The sequence below is a fragment of the Propithecus coquereli genome, unplaced genomic scaffold, assembly GCF_000956105.1.
Source record: "Propithecus coquereli isolate 6110/MARCELLA unplaced genomic scaffold, Pcoq_1.0 Scaffold13, whole genome shotgun sequence".
NCBI lineage: Eukaryota > Metazoa > Chordata > Mammalia > Primates > Indriidae > Propithecus > Propithecus coquereli.
The window spans coordinates 15671251-15677946 of NW_012137191.1; the positions used below are offsets into that span (position 1 = coordinate 15671251).

Below are 6696 nucleotides of genomic sequence, written 5' to 3' on the forward strand. Positions count from 1 at the left end.
AAAAATATTAGCTGGGCATGGTGGTATGTGCCTGTAGTCCTAGCTACTCAGGAGAAGCTGGGAGGATCTCCTGAGCCCAGGAGTTTGAGGTTACAATGAGCTATGATTGCATCACTGCACTCCAGCCTGAGTGACAGAGCAAGACCCTGTCTCTCAGATAGATAGATAGATAGATAGATAGATAGATAGATAGATAGATAGATAGAATATATGTTTTTAGTGGGAGATAAAAAGCTGAAAATTTTACCTATAACAAAGAAATTATTATAAGAAAATGTTTAAAAATATACTAAGAAATTTAACTGGGGTTAAAAAAATTAAACAGGGTTCTACTGTTACCCTACCAATCTGTGTAACACTTAAGTGCCTGGGAAGATACAAAGATGAAAAAACAAAACATCCTACCCATAACCTCCTGTGTAGAACTCAGTAATAGTTTATTGAGTGCTTACTATGTGCTTACTATGTACACTGTTTTAGGCATTAAGAGAGCAGCAGTTAAAAAAAAAAGTCACGTAAAGGTCCTATTCTCATAGTGCTTAGGATCTAGTAAGATAATTCATACACCACCTACACCACCGCCACAGCCACCAATTATGATAGTGATACTTAGGAAAATAATGCAGAATAAGCTGATAGAGTAATGAGGCTAGGGCTGAGGAGGCTACTGTTTTATATAGTGTTATCAGTGTAAGCCTCTTTGATTTGAACAGGGTCCTGAATAAGGTGAGGGTCACTGATCAAGCACATATACTGAGGAAAGCTTCTAGGAAAAACAGTTTGTACAAAGGCTGTGATATGGAATCATATCTGGAATGTATGAGGAACAGCAAAGAGACCAAGGGTGGCTGAAGTGGCATTAAGCCAGGCTGAGATGAGATTAGAAATGTTGTAGGAAAAGGTCACATAGGGCCATGTGGGCCATGGTAAAAACTCTGAATTTTATTTTGAGAGACAGAAGCCACTGAAGGATTCTAAACAGAAGATTGACATGATTTTAAAGGGTCAATCTGCTGTGGGGAGAATGTGCTGAAAGGGGATAAAGGTGGAACAAGGAAACCTGTTGGGAAAGTGCTATGCTATTTCTTATCTCTGGGCTTTCCTAGTTACAGTGGGTTTCCTCTGCCTAGAAGATTCCTACCTCTGTCCTCCCCTTCTGTCCCCTGCATTCATCCTAATTCTCATCAAATCTTACTCATCATTCAGTCATTCAGGACACAACTTGGACTTGATTGATCATCATTTTCCTAGGTTCCTATATCAGCAAAACTTACCTATGTTATGAAGCATCTAGGCTATATTCTAGTTGCAAATATACTTACCAGTGTGAGTCACGCACTATGAACTATGGGAAGGCAGAGACTATGTATACTTTATTCATCAATATATCCCCACTGCCTAGAATAGTGCCTGGTATAGCATACTATTAAAGTAAGTGTTCAATAAATGTTTGCTGAATAGAATTTCAAAGAACTGGAGAAAATTCAGAGGTTAGAATGCCTAGATTAGAAGGGTAAAGGGGAGACTGGAGAGGCAAACTACCTGACATAGTACCTTAAGAAAATTGTTAAAGGAAGTATCTTGCCCCAGTTTATCCATCCAGCCTAATTTTATGCTTAGTCTCCGACTCATCTCAAACCTCACATTTCTCACATATCTAACCACTTGCAGTTCCTCAAACATGCTATGCAGTGTCATATCTATCATATTGCAGTACATCATTCCCTCTGCCTAGAATGCTCTTTTCACCTATCCACCTTGTCAAACTTCCACTCATCCTTAAAGATCCAGATCCTCGCAAACAGAAACTGCTTATTGTCTCCCTGTGTCAACAGCATCCTGTAACCACTTATAACCCTATCATGCAATTACTGATTTATGTATCTTTTTCTCCCATGAGACTGAATTCTTCAAGGTCCGAGATCTTGACTTACTCACTTGTGTTTCAATAAACATTAGTAGAATGCTAGAACCTACTAAAAGATGAAAAAAAGAAATACTGTCTTTTCTTCTACTCTCATTTCTTTCTTAGCAATCAAAATTTTACTATTTTGAGAACTTAGAAGCCCATCTTCTTCAAGAAATGATTACTTGTTTATCATTGTATTCGCTAATTTTTTTTTTTTTTTTTTGAGACAGAGTCTCACGCTTTTGCCCGGGCTAGAGTGAGTGCCGTGGCGTCAGCCTAGCTCACAGCAACCTCAAACTCCTGGGCTCAAGCAATCCTTCTGCCTCAGCCTCTCGAGTAGCTGGGACTACAGGCATGCGCCACCATGCCCGGCTAATTTTTTTATATATATTTTTAGTTGTCTGATTAATTTCTTTCTATTTTTAGTAGAGACGGGGTCTCGCTCTTGCTCAGGCTGGTTTCGAACTCCTGAGCTCAAACAATCTGCCCGCCTTGGCCTCCCAGAGTGCTAGGATTACAGGCGTGAGCCACCGCACCCGGCCTGTATTCACTAATTTTGATTTTGCTCGTTTTATGTACAGTTCATAGCATATAAAACACTTTTGCTAATTCAGTTATTCTTAACTTCAGAACGAACTCATGAAATTTCTTCAATTCTAAATCTTCTACACTTTTGATATGGTCAACTTGAAATTAATTTTTCCACAAAGTAGAAGTAATAAAAGGAGGTACAGGGAATCACTTCTTTCTCTCCTTTACATAAACTATGTAAACAAGGCTGGAGCTCCCTACTTAGGGCAATAAAAGTTTCATTTCCTTTTTGGACCACTACTACACAAAGCCCTAGTTATAGTTAATTTTAATCTGGATTAGCCAGACATAGCCCTGTTCCATCTTTAAGGGACTTACCCAAATTAGGTCTATATTTCTGATTCTTTCTCTTTAGGAAATGTAAACAATGACCTGGTCAGAAATGTTTTTATTTCTTTTCTACAACCCTTTCTCCGTATCTGTGTTAAAAGTTTTGTTCTAAGAGGATTTGATAACTAAAATAACACATTATAGTCTGTATTTAGTGAAAATGGAAAAAGGTACTCCTTCAACATATTTGTCACATTAAAATTCTCTCATCGATGAATATTTACATAGTAAACACAAGATACATAAATATGTAAATAAATAGTTCTAATATATATTAAGGATTTTTAGATAAATCTTAGTTATTTATAGAAAAATCTCACCTTTGGTTAGCAGTATTAACCACCTACACTGAAGTATTTTGCAGGTATCATGATTCCTTTTTCTATCATAAAGCCTATAGCTCAAGAGCTGGAAAAATCAAAATAAGTTACCCCTAGAATTGTCGCAATTAGAAAAGCAAAAACAGTAAGAGAAGGGGAGAGATAGCTTGGAAAGGATAGAGAAAAAGAAAGATCATGAATGAGGGTGAAAGATATTTTCTTGCTCCTGCTGATGATTTATAGTTAGCTGAATGGAGATTACATCATCCCTTCACAATGGAGATAGCATATAACTAGGTTATTTTGTGTGTATTTTTCCAAGGTACTAACAATTAACTCAGTGGATAAAAACCAAGCACTTATTATGCTATTATAGGGTTATATAAACTGAGTAGATGGGGGGAGGTAATTCATTTTCACCAGGGTATTCTCTGCATCCTATCTGACTAGATTGTAATTTATTTCCCATTCACCTATTGGTCAGTGTCTAGGTTGTTTTAGTTTTCCCTGTTACAAACAATGCTGAAATGAACATCCTTCTCAATGCTTCTTTGTAGTCATGTACAATAATTTCTCTAAGATATACTCCTAGAAGTGAAAGTGTTGAACAGTGGAGTATGTATATTTTTCAACTTTAGTAGATATTACCAAATTTTCCCACATCCTTGACAACATCTGGTGTTGTTGAGATTAATAATGTTTGATGAATAAAAGTAAACTGCACGATTAAATGAACAAAAGAGTTCATTTAGTATGGTATTTATGTGAATTTTTAAAGCACAAAAAATTATTTTGTTTATAGATCACAAATAGGTAGTATCAGTGGCTGCTTCCAAGGGTAAATAAAAGGATATAAAGGTATCTTAATTGTTATTTCTAGAAATTCTTTAAGAAAAAAATTAGAAGTAAATATGATTGAGTAACACATTTATTAATTCTGGGCAACAGGTACATAATTATTATGTTGTATTTTTCTATATGTCAGAAATTCTTTAAGAAAAAAATTAGAAGTAAATATGATTAACACATTTATTAATTCTGGGCAACAGGTACATAATTATTATGTTGTATTTTTCTATATGTCAAAATTTTCCTAATAATACATATAACATTGTTTTCATTTACTGGTTGGAGACTGAGATTCTCATAAACTGTGGATTTTAAAACATTCAATATGTTTTAAAAATTTAACACTGGTTCCTGTATTCTTTTGACAAATTTTGATTTTCCTTGCTTGTTGGCACAAGATGTTTTGGGCTTATCTTGTATACTTTCTGGTCCAAACCAGGACTCCAAAGAGGCCTGCTTCTTTTTAAAAAGAAATAATGTTTAGAGACCACAAGTCTAGGTTTAATGCCACTGAGTTTTCATCATTTTTAGGCTATTTCAGTGATCAGACTAGGAAATGTATATTTTTGAAAAGAAAAAAATTCATGGTTCACATTGACATTCTCAATCTACATGTAATATAAGGTTTTTACTTCTTTGATTTTACTCTTGGCTGTCTCTTCTCCTACCCTGAAAATATTGGTTTCCTAACAATGTTAACATTACATATTTGATTTGTCCTATAGATTCAAAATAACAATGGCAATATTGTTACTAATTTTACTAATAGGAAGTTTAGGGTTTCTTTAAAGCATTCCTTGCCTTTAGAATATATTCATTCCACTAAGAATGTATAGTCAAAATACTGCATAAAGTTGCTCGGCAAAATTATTTTCTCGATGTTATGTTACCAACATTATGTTACTAATTGAATGCAGCCTATTCATTTGTTACATTCTTTTTCAAATTTTAGGGACTGCTTTACTTTTTAGAAATTTTTATTCTTTGGAATACATAGAACATTTACATAAAACCACATAACAAGGTCTGCTCAGAGCACTTCCATTCCTGCCCCCTGTGCCTCATCTATTAATACTTCATATCTTTCTTGGTAACCATGTTCATTAATTTTTGGTTTGTCTTTCCTGCTTTTTTATTCAAAAGAGAGCATGTAATAATATACACATTTCTGCATCTTGCTTTTATCACCTAAAAATAAAACCTGGAAATGTCCCTATAAAGAGATCATCCTCACCCTTTTTTCCAGATGTTTATCTTCCATTGTGTGGATATAAATAATTTAGTTAACCAGTCCATTACAGATGGGTAATTCTCTATATTTGACTATTATAAATAATGCCCCAATGAATAACCTTGAATGCATATTGTTCCATATTTGTGCAAGTGTAATTATAAGCTTGATTCCTTGAAAGGGGATTACTGGGTCAAAGGGTTAATGTATAGATCTTAGTAAAGCTTGGTAAGTCACAGAAAGATATTTAAATTTTGTCCTTAATGTAACAGAAAACTAAGAGGAGGATTTTAAACATAGAATATCAGCTTTTTTAATGCAACATGACCATAAGAACCCTATTTTGGCACACTGATAATTTCAAGGTTATAAGGTAGATATTACAAAAATTATCTCTTTGGAAAGAGAATACATGGGGAAATTTAAAAGAAAAGAGAAAAATCTCAATGAATTGTCACTTGGAAACCCATGTGGTGGGTGGCCAAAACTTTTTGAGTACTAACATGATGTCATAAGTAAAAAATTACACATATAAGTACCTAACACAAACTTTGTTTCATATATAAAATTATTAAAAATATTGTATAAAATTACCTTCACAGTATGTATATAAAGTCTATATGGAAGAAATGAATTTTGTGTTTACACTTAGGTCTCATTCCCAAGATATCTCATTATGGATATGCAAATATTCCAAAATCCAAAAAGAATCTGAAATCCAAAATACTTCTGGTCCCAAGCATTTTGGACAAGGGATACTCAACCTATATGACAAATTTTTTGGAAAACATGGAATGGCTACGAAGGATGTTGATTTCTTTTTTTTTCTTTTTTCTTCATGTATTTAATTAAATTAAAGTGACGTTTTTAGATGGTAACATTTATGGAACTTCTGAATTTAAAGTGAATGACTTTTTATTTATAATGATTTTCTTTACAAAACAGAAAAAAGAAAAATCCAGCTTATATATACCATAACAATTATATATCTTGACACTCTATAATCTATGGAAAAAACTTTGAATAATCTCTTAAGTGACTGAAACGATCTTCACACAGTTCCTCAAACATACCTGATTAACTCCTGCCTTCTGAATTTTGATGTTTTGTCTCTGTATTTGATATTTCTTCTGCCTTAATGCCCTGACCCCAGATCTTCATATGGAGGATTTCTCATTATTTAATTTTTAGCTTAAATTCACTTCTTCAGGGAGGCCTTCCTGACCACCTTACCTAAACAATTCTCCCCAGTCACTCTTGCTATCTTGCTTATTGATTCTTTTGTAAAATGAAGTGCATGTTCACAGGCATATTTGAAAAAAGTAACAAACAACTTCTGGAAATAAAAAATATGATAACAAATTAGAACCTCAAGACACAGGTTAAACTAATCATCTGTACCACGGGAAGGGCGGCGGGAGGAGGGGGGAGGAGGGAGGAGGGGACGGGTATTTGTATACACAAGG

At 34.2% G+C, this 6696-nt stretch overlaps 1 protein-coding gene across 2 annotated transcripts in view; it reads right to left on the minus strand.

The window, feature by feature from the left end:
• Positions 1-6696, minus strand: part of LCORL (ligand dependent nuclear receptor corepressor-like) — a 174437-nt gene that overhangs the window by 41449 nt on the left and 126292 nt on the right. The gene's annotated exons all lie outside the window — the stretch shown is intronic.